The following is a 19,155-nucleotide window of genomic DNA, read 5'->3' on the forward strand; positions in this document are numbered from 1 at the left end:
TCTTGGAGCTGGGGTGGGCATGGCCTGTGCATAACGCATCCAGCCTGTGGACCACCAGTTTGACATCCCTGATCTAGAAGGAGAAGAAGGTCTGTGAGGCTTAAAGCATAGGTATATAAACATTTTCTAGATAGCATGTTAACCTGTTGGGAGGAGGGGAAAAGGGAAGTGGGTTTAGTATATTCATTTCTCAAGCTTGAACCTACCTACCTGACACATATACACACCAACCATCCCATGTCTCGCAAGGTGTTTTCAGCTAACTTATGACTCTCTGTATCTCCACTGGCCACAAAATGCAGAGGAGCCAATTAGACAATCAGTGCTTTTGCTCAGTCAACCAATGGATGAGGACAATAATCATCTATTAATCATGACCTATCCTCTGAGTTATTGCCAGTCTCCTTCCCACCACCACACAAAAGGGAAATGAAATCGTTAGCAATCTTGAACCACATATATACATTAACTTGATTTGTACAGAGAAAATGATTAAGCTGCTGCTGCCATTCATCTATTTTATTTTAAAGCCCCTAAGAATTATAAAAGTAAAATGAAAACATTGTCAGCAGTTATGCAAACAGAATAGAATAGAATTCTTTATTGGCCAAGTGTGATTGGACACACAAGGAATTTGTCTTGGGATAAATACTCTCAGTATACATAAAAGAAAAGATACATTCATTAAGAATCAAGAATCATAACGTACAACACTTAACGATAGTCATAGGGTACAATCAGCAATCAAATCATACAGACAATTTCCCCATCACTGCGACCATGATTGCATGTTGTTAAAATGACTGGAGAGAGAGAGGAAAGGAAGAAGTCTAAACAATGCCTACATATAAAGTTCAAGAAAGTTTGTGTATGGAGCTTAAAGCATTGAAATTTCCAGAAAACAGGAAATTGAAAAGAGTTGCTTAAGTATTTGAAGGCCTTTACTTGTTCAGTTTGGACTTGTTGGCTGTCCTAATATGAGGAACAGAAATGGCACTTAAATTTATATACATCTTCACAATGTATATAGAGTTTACGGAGTCAGCATATTACCCCCCTACAATCTGGGTCTTAATTTAACTGACCTTGGAAGGATGGAAATAAAATCATCTTAGTTTTTGCAAAGTTCATTTCCAGCATTTTCAGCTGGGCAATGAAACGAAAGACAGGCAGCTAGGTATAGACAGAAATTGGGTTATGAGCTAAAAATAGCAAATTATCTACAGATTTAGTAAAGGGCCTGTATGACATAGCTAATATGGAAATTGAATAATAGGGGGCAAGATATGTCCCATGGAGATTGGAATAGAGAACACTGTAGTCAATTCTTTGTAATAACCAGATATACAAGCTGTAAAGACAACAACCATATGCCTGAAGCAATTTGCAAAGCTAAAGTAATACATCTTTGCTGTATGGCATGAAGGTGTAGGAAGTAGGACTTCATTCCAAATTTTTGAGATCTCTGATTCAAGTTCCTTGCTTTACTATCTATGTTCTTTTCTGGCAAGAACATGTGGTATTGAAAACAATACTATAACTTGTATTACATGTTTACTTTCTGAATGACATATCTCTAATGCTGAACAATGATTTATTTCATCAGATTTTAAATTAATTTAATCCATTTCAGGCATTTCTCTTCCGGAACCACCATGAAACATTAAAATTGACTGAGGGCCAGGGTTTGAGAATGAAACCCTTCACCATCACCAAGTGATTGTCCAGTTTTTGCAGCCCAATTAATGAAGTCCTGAACCAGTCAACAATATTAGTAAATTCAACTAGAGTAATATTTGGTACTCAACTGCTTTGAAACTCATTGAATATGGTACTCAGCACAGTTTGACGTGAACATTTTGTCCTGGTACTCATTGTTTGATGATACTCAATGCACAAGGTAGAACTTGTTGATGTCAGCTACCTTGTAACTTACTACAATGCTCCTTATGGGAAAAATTGTTTGGTACTCATCGCACCCTCCAGAATCAATTAACAATGAGTATGGAGAAACGTATATCCATTCCATTTGAAGTGTGTATCTAGTTTATGAACACATCTGAAGGCACAAAAATGTGACAGGCAATATGCTACCTATTATATTGCTTAATAATTGTTGCAGCATTTACAGGATCTCCTATCAAATGACAAATACTAGGATCTTCTGCCATGAACCTTAGAAGATTTTTCTCATATAAAATACTTCTCTTTGCCTGAAACGAGATGGTAATATCAGCATTTTAAGTGGAAAGTGCAAAAACTCATCTGCCAGGGTTGCCAGGAATAAGCTATGACTTAGAGCTCATGCATATAGCAACTTTAAGCTATTTATCTCCCAAACTATACCTGGCTAGAAATGAACCCAGTTTAAGGACCCTTTGTCTGGATTTCAATCCAAGGATTGAAATAATTCCAGCAAAGTAAGTGCAATAGCAACTTGCTAGAGCTCTATGACCAGCTATTACTTATCTGTAACCCAACCAGGCTTTTTGTGGGAAGGTTCTTTCAGAAGGGAGCTATCAGCCCAAATGAAATGGTGTGGAGAACAATGACCAATAAGCAGAAGGGAAGAGACATGCCTGCTGCTGGACACAATAGCAAATGTGGGCAAAAGTACATATAATGAAATGAAGCAGACTGCAATGCTTTGCTTAACCAGCAAAATTTGGGAAAATGCTGCTTTTGGCATGGAGTGAAAACAGACCAGCAGAAGTCATGTTCACAGCAAGCTAGGGGAAGGTGAGATGTTTTCCAGTCTTCAAGAAACAGGTGTTCTCATGTTGGGGCAAGCATGACATAGAAGTGAAAACTCAATGCCATCTGTTATAGATAACTTAGCACCTCTCCAATTGGACCTGTGATAAAAACAGGGTGAGGTTGCAGTTTTAGCAGTGTTCTACCATTGTTATCCAGATTTTCTTCTCTTCCATTCAGAAAATGACAAGAGAGATAGAGTGACAGTGCTTGCCTGATTTATTTGTGTTTCCAGTTTTTGTAATGGACATGAAAATGCATGAAAAATGAGACAGGTTTAGGAAGAGATGCTAAACTGAACAATGGGGAAGACGTAATGTGAGTTGAGATGAAAAGAAAATTAAAAACTTGACAAGAAAATTAAAAACCATTTATACTTTGTAACTGCAAAATCTCTTCAGCCTGGATTTACTTTAAAACTACACCACAGACTTTTGAATTATTCTCCCCCAACCTCATGTACAGTTTTCACAATTTAAATCACTCAAGCTAAAATTTTTGAAGTGGTGGCTTTAGAGGAGCTTTAATTTAAAAAAAAAAAATCATATCCCAAATAGAAGGTTGAACCCTCTGTATGTTAACATATGTTTGCTTTGGTCACAAAAGGGCTAATTCAGCTTCTCTTGGTCTTTCATAACTTTCTCCAATATACATCAAGTCAGTGGTGGGATTCAAAATTTTTTACTACCAGTTCTATGGGCGTGGCTTGGTGGGCATGGCAGTGGAGGGATACTGAAAAATCTCCAGTCAGAGGTGGTATTGCTGGTTCTCCGAACTACTCAAAATTTCCACTACCAGTTCTCCAGAACTGGTCAGAACGTGCTGAATACCACCTCTGCGTCAAGTGCGTTCGATATAAGTATTTCCCAACCCTTTCTCTAAGTGCTTAACAGCAAAGCTTTTGGAGATGATCTGTCACCACTACCCTCCTGCATTCTGTCTTCTGTTTCAGAAATAGGAAGAAAAGTGGTACCTTTTAGCTTCAATTCTTCCTCCCCCACTATTAAACTTGATTTTAAATGCCCAGATATTTCACAATACCACCAATCTGAGTTACTAAAAGCCCTTGGTGATTGTCACAAGATGGTTTCTTTTACTAACAACTTTTTCTTAGTGTCTCCTCCCCTATCATATTTTTGAGCCAAGATCTGGTCATCTAGTTTACAGGAGTCAATATTATGCTACATTAATAGATGTCTCACTTACCTTATCCATCAAACACAAATTCAAGAATTTTGAGAGACGCTGTTTCTCTAAATATAAATAGTTCAGTCATATAGAAATTAAACTTGGATAGAGGTTTAATTTTCAGGATACAATTTCAGTCTCCGTGAACAGTAAAGAAATGGGCACAGATCACGAATGGATTTCAACCAAGTGATGTAAACTTAGTAAATGAAAAATAATTATTAGCTTCCTTCGTTTTATTACACAATCTTAATTTTTTAGGAAAAAGCAATATGCTAACTAAAATAAACATAACATTAAGAAAGAAGACATGAAGCATCAAGAAAAAGAAATTTCACGATCCCTACATCTCTTTAGAAAGGGAAATTTAGCTTCTCTAGAAGATTCTGTTTCATTTCTGGCTGCACCAAACTAAGACTGACACCACACCAGAGGATCTTCAGTGTGCTCTGAAGCTTCCAGAGGTCCTTGAATGTCAACTTCCAACTTGATTGTTGCCACAAAGAAAATGCTCTGAAGATAGGTTTTGCAGCATTTTTTTTTCTGGCGGTACAGATTTTAATTTCACAGTGATGGTTAAAATCCATCTCATTCTATTTTTCAGCTCCTGTGAGTTCTACTGGATTTTCCCTCCTGAAGACAAGTGTTTTTGACAGACAGGGAAAGAGAGGAAAATGGCAACATCAGAAAAGGAAAGAAAAAATGGATTGCAGAAGTAAGTTTCCGGACATATTATTCCTAAGAACATGTGTGCCTTAAAAACAGTATTTGGCTGTCTTATTGTAGGAGGAGCTGGGAGAGAAAGCTTTGAATGACAACAAGCACAGCTTCTCTAAAAAGCCAAGAGCAATTAATAGCTTGGAAACTCCTCAGGATTCGTCACTAGATAGTTAATAGCAACGTCCAACATAAACACAGCCTCCGAATGCATCTGGAAAGAAAATCAGTGCCGGCTAGGAGGCCAGCTTTTCGCACACACTGTGAACTCTCCTTGACAGAACGTGGAGCAAGTTTGTGTGTTTCACTTCACAGCGTTGAAGAAGGAAATTGTCATTATCCATCATAAGCCTTTGGGGATGGGGCAATGGATATATCAGAACAAATTAGTAATAACATGTGTTATCTTCTCTACCACTTTATGTCATCTTGCTTCGCCAACTGCTAACGTTCCTCTGAGTCAATGCTGCTTCCAGTCTCTTGTGACACCTGTCTGTCTTGTTCTGCCTTTATGCATTTCTAAAATCTGTTTTCATTCTTTGCAAACAGGTACCAAAATGTGAACCAAGCAGCTCTATGCATTTGAGTAAACTTTTGTGAAATGAGCTATAAAGGTTCTGAAGTTAAGGTTTTCTAAAATATAATACTCACCCAGGAATTGTGCTGTGATGTAGTTTGAAAAGCTGTATGTCAACACTGAAGTAGAAAACCAATTCACACTTTCAGCTTGCCTCAGTTTGAGGATAGGCTATGCATCATTTGGGGCTGGCAAGAATGGAGGACATTCCTGAAAGCCAATCAGCCTTCTGGGAAGTGGTCTCCACCAGAGCTTTCTTGTTGCCCAACAGAAGAAGTGACTGAGTCACATGACCATGTTGCTTAGCAATGGAGTTTCCAGGCCCAATTAGTATCATTAAACACAGACCACCAGTATAAAATTGAAGGGTTGTTTTTTTTTATAAAAAAAACTGGATGAAATTGACAATAATTCTGCCAATCTTCCCTTTCTAGTGAAGTGACAGGAACAACTGTAACACTCCCATCATCTCCTTTCTCACCCCAGCAACCCTCAGAAAACATCCTCACAAAAGGGAAAGGAATTGGCACTTGCTTTACTGGCATGGAAGGGGAGGGGAAGAAACAAGGGAGTTCACTAATTGAGGCTCATATAAACCTTGGTCTGGATAGAACAACTAGTCATCACTGTGGCCATAGTGGAGAACTGGATTCATTTCCACTTGTTCACCCATGACGGACAAACAACCGAAGGCTGCTATATGAAAAACCCAGAGATGATCCTATTCAGGATTCAGAGAAAGGAGTAGGCAGGATTTTCCATTCTATTCTTTGAGCAGCTTTCTGATGTCACAAATCTTGCTCCAGAACACAGCTAGTGAAACATATTGATAGTCATCAAAGCTGACATTAATAACATTCATAATTTAAACATTAGAGAAAACCCAGAAGATTGCATTTCTTGTAAAATCTCAGTGAACCTGTATGTATGTCCATGAAATCGCTCACAAGCTGATTAAAATTTTAGAAATTTCAATAAAATATTGTAAAACCCTAATCTCATACGAACTCTTATGAAAGCTCAGTCATTCTATGCAAGTTCATGAGATTACTAAAATTGATGAGATTTTGTTGTCTTGATCACAGACGACTTTCAAATATAATTGTTGGTAAGAGCTACAATGTTAACAGGAACCAATGGATCAGTGTATTGACACACACCGCATTGCTGGAAAGTCACATTCCCTGAAAAAGCATGGGGAAAATAGCTTGTAGAAAACAGATTTTAGAGGAAGAAATAATGCTAAAGGAATGGGTTGGGAACTCTGTTACAGGAAGTATATTGCCGGAGTCAAAATATCTTAATAGTGACATGCAATGCTCATATAGATTGGGTCTAAGAACAGGGGTGGGATTCTACCAGTTCGCACCTATTCACTAGAAACGGTTGTTAACATTCTAAGCAGTTCGGAGAACCAGTTGTTAAAGGAAATTACTGGCCTAATCCTGTAAGGAAGGCAGGAAGGAAACATTCTGATGTTGCTTACAGAAACTGCCTCTCCGTTAACCCTTATTACATTCTTGGCAGGACTAGACTTCCTGTCTCAGGAACTTCTCTGGAGTTTTTTCCCCCTCCTTTGCTGGTACTTTGCTTGTGTGGAGTGACCATTCAAAGTTACAATGGCACTAAAAAAAGTGACTTATGACCATTTTTCACACTTACAACTGTTGCAGCATCCCCACAGGCTTGAGAGGCCAGGCGAGGAGATGCATGTGCCGATGTGCATGATATTGAGTTGGCTACATCCAGCCAATAATATGACCACCAAGCCATGTCCACCCAGTCACATGACCACCAAGCCACGCCCACCACCTAAGCCACACCCACAGAACTGGTTGTTAAAAATTTTGAATCCCACCCCTGTCTAAGAATGACAACAAACTTTATAAAGGGACAGATTTAATGTCATAAGACCAGTGATATCAGTAAACAGATAAACTCTACATCATTTGGGACACTGTGATGCACAAACTTGTTTTTCTATGTTGAAGCAGATTAATTTGAACTGGATTGCAATGTATATTAACCAAAGCAATCCATGTGTTTATTTTATTATTTCTTTTTCCAGATTATTTTACATCTCATTTTCAATAGTACCATTCCCTTTGTCACTATTAATACAGTTATTCAAGTGTGCCTCTGCAGAACCAATTCTTTTCTTTTTTCTTTTTTTGTTCCTGTCATTCTTTTATTTATACTGTAATTCTTTGTAAAGTACTACATTAATTTATGGCTCTCATAATTTATACACACTTTTAAAGGATATATTTCAATATGGCTCTCAGTGTTATGTTTTTGTAGTAGTTAATATCATTCTCATGTCTGTTCTCAGGCATTTTCTTTTTAACAGCTTTTTAAAACCCTTGATTTAAAAAAGAAAAGCAAAGAAGAATTTGAAATGTTTTTTTTTCCTGCAGTTTGGAAAGCAAAAGATCAAAAAATATTTGTCGTATTATAGCCAATGGACTGTCTGTAGCATTTGCTTTAGCCAAACAGAATTTCATAGCTAAAGTGGCAAAAGAAAAAAAAACTGATTGCAAACAACTTTGTAAGCAACAAATGTTGTGTGATATAGAATGGGGAGAGCATGAATGTTTTTTCCTTTGGAAAGTATTTCAGTGCAGCTGCTGCTCTTAACTGTCCCATATGGTTGTATTTTTAAATATGGCTTGAACTTGAAGCAGTTTCCATTTAGAAAAATTCTTCAGCAAACCCATCTTTCCAATAATAATAATAATCTTCATATGTGTGCCTTTGCTTCTGATGTTTTCTCCCCTAATTAATTAATCTCTTAAAGCACCATGCCCTTGGCCTCATGCTTTTCTGCACTGGCATTCTTTTTCCTGCCTTGGTTCTTAATGGCCTTAAGAGTGTGGAAAGGTTAGGCTACCTTGTTTTTATTTCAGAGAACTTAGACTTGTGTTATTATGACAATGTGTATAAAATGTCATGTGCCAGATGTGGTGTCTCTCGACATTACATACTCAGCCTGATTTCTGTATGTTTAATGCACTCATTGAAAGAGATTCTTGGTCTGCTCCGTGGCTGTTTGGTTCTCATTGCAGGATTTAATAAATGGCTGAATGATTAGTGAGTGTTATCATTTACACAGCTGCCAAGGAATGAAACATATGCTATGCGTGGAGGGGTATTCAGCTACCTCTGATCCTCTCCCTTTCCTTCACCCGCCTTCCTGCCAGAAAGCTGAGGTCCATGACAGGCTGTGGTTTTCCTAAAACAGGACTGAGCTGGACTGAGAAGCTCTGCCAGGCTTTCTGAGCAACCAGTACACAATTATTATTTTTTTTGCCGAAAAAACTACTCCTATATTCAATCTGCACTCTAGCCAATCAGGAGCAAGTCTGATTTGGGAGTGTATGTTCTTAAGGAGGTTGAGATTATTTTCAAGGAAGGTTTACATTACACCTTCCTCAACTACAGCTGCTACATTTAATAAGAACTGCCCTTAAGTGTAATAGGATGAGATGGTGTGCAAGGTGCTAAACAGCCTTCAGCCAGACCCTTAACCAAAATGCTTCCTTGTATTTTCCTTTTTCACTGAACTGTGTTTGATTTTAGACCCCTTGAGATTTTTCCCATCCCTGAAATCTGACTACATTTACAAAAGTGTTGGTTTTACCGTGAACTTCTGATATTTCCTTCCTGGACATGGATGGTGCTGTTTGGTTATATAGTTGCTCACATATAATTAACATAGAGGTTGGTAGTTTGTCTTCCGATAAATGAATGATTTCTAACTGGGTATGCCTGCCATGACAGCCATTTTGTGGATAGGCAAGCCATTTGTCAGGACAGACATTTTGTCTATGTGAGAGAAAACTATCTTAAGGTTTAAATGTAACCATGTTGAAACCCCTTGTCGTGATAGGCTATTGTACTTATGGCAAATAATACAGAATTATCCCATTTAATCAAAATGAAGTCAGCCAGTGTCTATGGAGATTCTCCAGGTCATGGCTGTCTGAAAAGTGCTTTTTTCCCCAAGAGCTGAAGAAGCGTCCTTGGATGAGAAGCGAAGCACCTTCAAAGAAAAACCAGAAGGTCCAGTTGCCTCTTGAAGGCACTTTTGGGAGAGGGCAGCAAAGATACAGGATTAAGGAAGCATAATTAAATGAGATAAAGGCCTGACATAGCAACTTGCAAACTTGGGAAAAAATTTTACAAAAGGAGAAACAGCAAAAGGCCAGATAAGATCAGAGACATTGTGAGAGTCAGACAGAACATTGCGTGCAAGTGAGGATAAATAATTTCTGACATGTTCTCATTGATATCAATGGTGGGACAGCAAAAACAGGATTTCTCTCTTTTCTGGAACAAAGCAAAAACTGTCTTCAGAACCATACTATTTGTCCTAACATGCTGTGTGCACACTTTGTTCATTTTTCTGGGTTCACACAGGGACACAGAAACCATTTCCATAATTTCATGCCAGCCATCCTCCTCCTGGTGCCCTTTAAATATATTGGCTGACCACACATACACTAACCCCAGCAAACACAACTGTGAGTTGGAGTTGCAATCCAACACATCTGGAAAGCATCTATATGAAGCTGTAAATTGAAAAGTGGCTTGTTTGTGAGAATTTAATAGATCAATTAATTTATCTCATCAAATGCATTGGATCACTTTTTTGTGCTACAAAGTTCTGGAAGCACATTGTAGATACAAAGCCAAGACTGTCTAGCAGTGTATATCAGCCATCCTTAAATTATTTTATTAAACTAGAGGCCAATATGCCTTTGGCTCCAAACCTATTTCAGGCAAGACATTTGAACCAGAAGCTTTATGTCTTTCGGTTAGGTATTTTAAAGGCTGTAGATAACTAGAAAGGATGCAATCCAATTTTTTTTTGAAGTATAGTATTCCTGCCATGATGTGTGCCAGTTGTAGACCTCAAAATGTGCCAAATGGTAACCAAGATTTCATAAACTGAGATGAGGTGATGATCTAACATTTTCAGTTTTGCCTTCAAATTATCATTTTCCCTACTGGGGTTTAAATCCTTCAGTACCTTGGAACAATTTTCAGTATATCTGGGAAACCTACACAGGAAACTAGTGTGATTTTGTGAAGTGAAAGAGATTATTTGCCAGCATATAAAATCTGTTGATGTTCAGACCAATTCAAGTTGGGCATCTAGTCAGTATATACCCTTTAATAAGGAGAGCTTACTGATTAAAGGGTATATATTGACTAGATGCCCAACTTGAATTGGTCTGAACATCAACAGATTTTATATGCTGGCAAATAATCTGTTTCCTGAATCTGTTTCACTGATCTCATACTGTATTGTCACCTATAGAAAACAGGGATATTCAGTGCTCTAGATTCTGTCTAGGAAAGGCGCTTCTGGACAGATTAAAACATAAATGTAACAACTCTCTATGACCTATAAAGCAGTGAAATCTACTTTCAGGATTTCAGGCTGGAAGCTACAGCAAATAGTTATCAACCTATTCATTTTTTAGTATATTTGTTCTTCTTTATTCCATTGTGGTGTCCTGCTCTTGTCACCGATTCAGTGGAATGAGCATTCCACCATTCCCTAATTTAATCCTTTAGAAGGTTGTTAATAATTTTATTAAACTGTGTCATCTTTCAAAGAATCCCAGCTCTGCAGGCTAAATTAGGTGGTCCTCTGTCCATTAAAAGACAGTTGTCAAACTCGTCATATCACTTTGCCATCATTGTGACATTTTTTTTCCTTTGTGGAACTGGAGTGGGCGTGGCCTGCATGTGACACATCGTATATTTGTTCTTCTTTGTTCTTCACACATCTTGCCCACAGGCCACCGGTTTGACACTTCTGCTCTAAAACAAGCCCTTCTTCCCTCCTTCCTTAAGTAGCTGAAGGGTCTATGAGATACATAGTGTTCCCACAGAAGTTAAGTACAAGGCTTATCACAACCAGTTAGCACTTAGTTTCTAAGATTTATATCCACTGGACATGCTCTCGTATTATTTTAAATTACACGGAAGCATCTATTTTTATGGTCAGTCTTTCCCATAAAAATATGGAATTGCCTTCCATAGGCCTTTTGTATACTTGGCCTTGAAAAGAGAACCTGGTTGTCTGTGCAATTATTCCCTCACTCACCCACAGATGTAATGGAGATGTTTGTCAGTCACTCCCTGGAATGTTACTGTGGACCTCCCAAGGTGTTACTTCTGTGGTCTGTATGGAAGCCAGAAACCTGAACTTCATGGACAAGCATCTACAAGCAGCTATGTAAGAAGGATATAGCTACAGAGGCAGCGGCAGCCACACTGGAAAATACGTAAGGAGTTATAACAGTATCTTTGACCAAGATGTGAACAACCACAAAAGCAGAGGCTGAACTTAGAATAATAGGAATAAAGGGGTCTTAATTCCAGTATAAACTGTGGCCTGGTCCAAAGTATATTTAGAGAAGAAAGTTCTAGGTCCTGTGTGGGAGGCTTGTCCTCACAATGTTGCTAAACAATAATTCTCAGTAGTGCTGGCCTCAATGATCCATTAACAATCATGATTCTGCATATCTGGAGTGTCACAGGTTCCCTTTTCTTCTTCAGACTGATTCAAAATGACAATAAAGAAAGATTTGAAACCAGTATAAAATAAAATTAAAAAATTACCAAAAAAAGGACTTGAAATCTGTCTAAGAATGGAAGATTACCAAGTTAGCTGCAAACCATGACACTTTTGATATTATGTGTAATGTTTACAAAAGATGTGGGGAGGTTATGACACGAGGTGTCAAACCTTGGCAATCTTAAGACTTATAGACTTCAACTCTCGAAATTCCCCAGACAGCCATGGAATTCTGAAAGTTGAAATCCATGAGTTTTAAAGTTGCCAATTATGGGCACACCTGCTATGACCCATCACATCATCTTGAACTGCAAATAGTTGTAGTCCTGTGGTAGTCCAACATCTGGAGATTTTTAAGATTATCAATCTTGATTTATATCATTGGACTAACAGCACTTTTAAAACAGGATATTTTTATGAGAGATATGGGGTTGAGAGAAAGACATAACTCTTTCATGCATACCATGGTTGAGATCCAAATCTAGGTCTTGCTTTGATTGGGATGGATATAATAATATGACATGAAAGAAAGAAAGAAAGAAAGAAAGAAAGAAAGAAAGAAAGAAAGAAAGAAAGAAAGAAAGAAAGAAAGAAAGAAAGAAAGAAAGAGAGAGAGAGAGAGAGAGAGAGAGAGAAAGAAAGAAAGAAAGAAAGAAAGAAAGAAAGAAAGAAAGAAAGAAAGAAAGAAAGAAAGAAAGAAAGAAAGATTGATTTAATATTACTGCAAAATCATATTACTTTTCTCTAGAACTGTGTTGACATTTTGGGACTAATCTAAATTATTCCACAGGCAATCTTACCACATTTGAGTTTTAATATTTCCTTCACTTATCATCATGAATATCCTGAGACAGTATTTCATAAGCTATATTGATGAACAATGGATGATTATGACTGTGCTTCATGGTAAGAAAAAAATAAAGGTGATGAATGAAAGATGATCCACCTTTTGACTTACTAAACTAAGTCATGGGAGCTGGTCTTTGCTGGAATTGTCATTAAAAAGAAGGCAGAGAGCTAATGTTGCTTTCTGCAGGAAATCCTATAGCATTTTGGATTCCTTAGACAATTTGATGGGGAAGAAGAATTCCCTGGAGCATGGATTCCTTACAGCTTTCATCAGCATTTATGAGTGTAAAATATTCCCACCTCTTGGAAGCTGGGTATACTTGCTTAAAAAGAATAAATCAGGTGGATGGTATCATGGATATAGGTTGGGATGCTCATTCAGAAGTCAGCGTTATTTATTTTACTATAACTGCAGGCATCTTTCTGAGATCACCTAGTCAAAATACATTTTAAAAAGACCTTTTAGAAAGGCATCTACAACACATACATACATCTCTATCTAAAAAGAAAGATTGTGTACCCCAGTATTAACATTTATTGTTGGTTTTGTAAAATATTCTACCATTCATTAGTGTAAAATAAAACAACATATTTATACAGGAAACCAAAATAAACTAAAACATCTCTTATTTAATAATACTACTAATTAAGAATTGCCTCCCTGATTTAAATTGGCTCTGGTGACCAATCAATTTTGTTTAGTTCAACTAACAAATAGTTTACAGTTCTACTTTATGTCTTTTCCATCAAACATCTGATGAAATATTATTTAAATATCCATTTAGATAACTTCACTATATCCAACAATGACCTGACAAGAACCTAGAAGCAGCTTTAAAACGTAAGACCAAAGTCATTTCATATTTATAGCAACCTTTACATGTTCTCTAAGGTCACTGGACTCTGAACTATAGCACATTCTGTTCCCAAAGCCTCATATAGGCATCTAACAATTGTTATGTCTTAAATCCTTCCTTCTTTTCCCAATGACTTCATTAGCTAGCAATCTGACTTCATGAATAACTGTAATAAATGTGCAATGTGGAAATATTGTTACAAGTCTACAAGAGCATTCCCGGGCTTTGTAAAGCATTGTGTTGAAAGGTAAGTACAAGTTATAATTATTCTGAGGCCTTAAACAAAATCTTGTTTTGAACTCATTCATCCAGTTTTTCTTTCATTTTAATTTTGCTTGGACAATTATAGGAAAGCTACTCCAAAGATGAAGTACCTCATATATCAATATTTCTCAGTTTTGGCACTTAAAGATATGTGGACAGATTTCCTCAGGCAACAAGGCTGTCTGGGGAATTCTGGAAGTTTAGTTCACACTGGGGAATTTTGAGAGTTGAAGTCCACACACCAAGTTGCCAAGGTTGAGAAATACTGATTTACAAGGTGCTTCATTTTCTCTGTACTTATATACACTGTCCTATATATAAGGTGGCCAACTTTTTTACAATGAGAATGAGGACACAAATAAATTGAAGAAAAAAAACCAAAGTCACTTGCGCGCGATGCACTCTTGTACGTGGCACAATCTCTCAAAACAATTCTCCTGTGTGGAGTGCATGCGTCCCATAATTGCGTCTCACCGCACTCTACCGAGCCTTGACGAATCATCATGTCAAATACAAATATGTCATATCACACACAACGGATCGGATCAGCATCGATCAAATACAGAGATTTTGTCTTCAAATATCAAAAAGGAGGACATGTAAGAGGACACTTTTCGAGAGAGGACAGAACTTACAAAAGAAGGACTATCCTCCCTAAAGGAGGACGATTGGTCACCTTACTATATAATATCCTGATGCTTTGAGGGCAAATTCTCATTATCACTGTACCTACTATATATTATTTTTATTTCATTTATTTCATATTTAATTCAGTATTTGTCTAAGACTGAGTTGAGTACACAAATATGCAGTGACTTCGTGAAGATGTGTTGTTCTCTAATTCTCAAACATGATTGTATATCAGGTGTGTATGCTTCCTTGCTGATTAGGCGCAAATTTTCATTCCTCCCCTCTTTTCACAGTTTGTATAGCATTACTTTTACACTTATCTTAACCATGATTTTAAAACTCTCGGGTTTGTCTAATGTCTTAAACCAAAGGTTTTTTAGCATTGGTTGTTGGATACAAAAAAAAGTGGCTACATTTATTTAAAACATTAAGTTATATCTAATAAAATACATTGTGGCTTGTGTAGCACTATCATCATTATCATCTTGACCTCATCCATTTGCCAAATCTAGTTCTTCTGTGCAAAATGCCTAACATTCACCAGGGTTAAAAAACATCATAACTAATTCAATAAGGACAATAGATATAAAGAACAGGGGACTTTATAAAGTTTTTATGAGCAGGTTTGTTGCTGTCATATGACAATCTAAATACTTTTCACACAGCTTCTGCACAAAAAATGTTTTTCTGTGTAGAAATGTTTTTTTAAAAACCTACAAGTTTCTCTTTCAATATCAGGTTATCAACAGCCTGGTCACTTTGTTTGAGTCCTACCACTTCCCCACACCCCTCTTCAAGGAATATAATCTGACTTTTGCAAGCATTAAGCTTGTCTCCTTGTTTATTTTGTTGTGAATGCTGCCTTTACTAAATTTCATACATGCATATTGCATTTAGAAATTCAATTCCATTTCCTTGGATGCAGCAAACAAGCTGAAGGCAGAGTGAAATACAAGGAGATTTCCTTCCCTAAATATTTACTTCAATTAGATAGTCTGTTAAATTTGCCTTCCATCCGCTTTGGTGCCAGTCTGTTGCCAATTTGTTTCTCATTATTCAACGCAGTGGAAAATTATTGCAGTGAGATAAATGTGGAATCCACAAGGCACTGATGTATCTGTCATCAATTACAGTTGTTTTCCACAAAATCTAAGCTTTTATGATTTAAAGGGATAAAGAATGAATTGTGCTAGATTGTACCCCCTAGGAAAATGAAAAGAGAGTGTGGGAAGTAGTCTCTGATTATTTGCAATAAAGAATAAAATACAGAGCAATTTTTATAATGGACAGTAGTTTCATGCAACAAGATTTGATATGACAGAATGCTAGAGAAATACTTGAGACAATCAAATTAAAAATAATTACTGTCATCATCTTGACCTTTTAGAACTTCCTGCAGATGCCCCTGGCTTTGATTGCACAGTGATCAACACCCACATAAAGCACATTGCTCATGTGTAATATGTGAACTGGGTAGTAGCCTGCATCTACCTGAATCCAGTCCTTAGATGTTTAATGTCATGCATATCTTTTTATTCTTTCCAATTCAACAGAAAATGGCCAGAAATTATATAAATGGCTAAGATACTGCTGTCCATCTTCTGAACTTCTGAACAGATAGGGATCAAATTTGACATGGTGTGAAAAACTAACAAATATTGCAGAAAGGAAAAAAAATTCCAGCACATCTTTATGAGGCCAGACAATGGCATGGAATGTTGCTGACTGCTCCATTCTTAAGTTCTCCTCAGTTCTTGGATTTATTATGAAGAGGTTGAAGGACCTCCAAAAACCATGCACTGCAGCTTTCCCTACGGTGTTTCTCCTACAGTGAATAGCAATAGCAATAGTATTTAGAGTTATATACTGACCCATAATGCTTTACAGCACACTCTGGGAGATTTATGATGTCAGCATTATTTGCATATTGCCCCCCAAAATCTGGGTCTTCATTTTACCGAGTTCAGAAGAAAGGCTGAGTCAATCTTGAACTCTGTCAGGATCAAACTCCAGGCTGTCGGCAGAGTTTGCCATTAATCACTGTGCCACAGGGCTCCTAAATGGCAATTCCCATGACATATCAAGGTTAAGGTATCAGGGAAGGAATGTAACTCTTTTCTTGTAGCTAATGCTCCTGTTACTTCAAAGGAGAAGGAAATTATGGCTAAGAACAAAATTCATTTTCCAAATAGCAGACTTCAAAAATAGTGGTAGATTATCATCAGAATTACAAATGAAGTGATCATCCTACTTTTTTATTAGAATCCTAACAATTCCTAATTAAAAATGAAAGAAGTGTAGTATTGTTTAACCATATATTTAACATTGCTTGTAATTCAGTGTTAAACTGTGGGACACATAGTCCTTTCAACATGGTGACCCATAGGTGTTTTTACTGAACTCAAAGTTGATATCATGAGAACTAAAACCTTGAAACATGTCTTGCTTTTTTAGCAGCTGTAATCAGGGCTGGAACAAGAGGCCAGGATGGCTGAACAAGATCCAACTCTTTTCAAGGAGCTCATCAGTGAAGACTCAACATTGCCAATTTTATTCTTATTTGAACTACACTTCATGAAACAGTCTTCCTCAACAGGCTTCTTTTTGGATTTGTGTGGTAATCACTTCTATCAACTCTACCAGCATGACTCTGCATTGTGAATGATGAGATTTTTAGGCCAACAGATGTGAATGGTACCAGGTAGATGAAAGAGGCTATGGGTATTTTTTTACCAATTGTTTTGTAAATGGAATTTCCAGTATTAAATATAAGTAGCTTATTTAAGTTCTTAACAACAATTGTATTTTAATATCAATTGTAAACAAGGAGGACAACTGCATAACCTGCCTAGGTTGTATCTTTATGTCTCTCAATATGAACCCCCAGACATTGCATTTGCGTGTTGATATTGTAATTCCCAAAGACCTGATCTAGTACTTGTAGCCTTGGCCCAAAAGATAGCACATTCTTTCTATGCACAGATCATTATATTCATGATGAAATGTATATAGCGTACTTGTGGAAGAAATGCTTTCTATTCAAGAAACATATGAGAAATGGAAAGATATTGAGTTATGGTCTCAGGGTTGGAAGTCAGATCTCCTGCTGTTTCAAGGTCTACTTTCCCCCTGGTATTTTGGTTTTCTGTTAATGTATTGATGTGGCATTTCTGTTATTTACCTCTTTGACTCCTTATTGCTCGAGAGATTAATGTTTGAAAAAGTTTCCATTTCAATTTATAAATTACATTTGCATCGGATATTTCCTTTTAGACATGTCAAATCACAGCATGACTTTCTAATTAGAAGATTCAGTGGGCTATTTTTCAAAATACAATTCATGATAAGTTGAGATTTTAACACACTAAGTATCCATTGAGGCAGATTCAGCTTTGAAATATTACATATCCAGGTTTGTCAGTCAAATATTATATGCACATGAAAGAGATTCAGCATTTTTAAGGAAGGATGAACCAATAAAACTACTAAAAGGTTATTGTGATGTATTAGCTGAGCCCTTTGCAGATAACATCACTTATATTCACTCAGAGTTAGAAGTTGGCTAGACAGAATCTAAAATAATGCTAGGTCTACAGAGTTGTTCTCTACTTGAGGAGACCAGCTTTTCTATCCCTGCCCCGTCTGGCTTTTGAGTGCAGCCTGGATAGGGTTTGGAAGATAGATAGATAGATATACACCATTAATAGGAGTATACCAATGTTGATGCACTCCTTCCTTAAGGGGCTGTCCAGGAACCTAGCTATAGTGGACAACTATGGATCTGTCTATAAGCTTCTCTGGGCAGGTTTTGAAAAAGTGGCAAAGCAGCAGTCACAAAGGACTCTGAGAGAAGCAGAATACAGTGGTTCCTCGGTACTCAGCAGTTTCAAAACTCACCAAATTTGTACTTGATGTATTTTGATGTGGAAATATCCCAGTACTCGTCGCTTGTTTGGTACTCAACACTCTATGATAGGAAAAGGGGGACGGCTGTGGAGAACAGGCTGGAAGTTGGGCATGCTGGGAAGGTCATTGATATAGGATAAGGGACAGGCAGGAAATCCTTCCCAGTGAAAGCAAAGGGTCATATGGTAAGTCACGTAGTTTGTTTGTCACTTGTTGATTTTACTATTTGTTGCGCCTCCCAATACTAATTAATGACAAGTATTGAGGTATCATGGTACCTAGATCTTTTTCAGTCAAGATTCAGGTCTGGGCATGAAACAGAAGCAGCTTTGGTTGCTCTCATTAGTAACAATGATGATTTGTCTGGAGATTTTGCATATCTCCAGACAAATCATGAGATGTGATGAGAAAATGAGAAGTCTGGACCCTTTGCCTGGGAGAAACAGGCTCAAAATTAGCTAAATAAAATTGAGTGATGGTTAAGTCAAAAGTTGATTAAGTCTGGGATAATATCAACTTTCTCCTGAAGGAATGTGTACCCTAGAAATAGTAGATGTTGAATCTGAGGTGCTCCTGAGCTATCTGTCACTGATAGCACAACAGATTGAATCTGTTGCAGAAGTACCTTTGCTAAGATTTGGCTAGAGGAGATGGACACTTTGGAACATGAGTGCAATGGTCACTTATGTTTGGACTACTGTAATGTGCCTATATGGGACTATCCTCAAAGACCCATCTAGAAACTACAATTAGTGAACAATACACCAGCCAAAATATCAGCCAGAATTACTTGTCCAAGTATGTTGCAGAAAATCAAATCC

Source organism: Pseudonaja textilis, chromosome 2, assembly GCF_049901715.1.
Source record: "Pseudonaja textilis isolate UNSWEBS1 chromosome 2, rPseTex1.2, whole genome shotgun sequence".
NCBI classification, from domain to species: domain Eukaryota; kingdom Metazoa; phylum Chordata; class Lepidosauria; order Squamata; family Elapidae; genus Pseudonaja; species Pseudonaja textilis.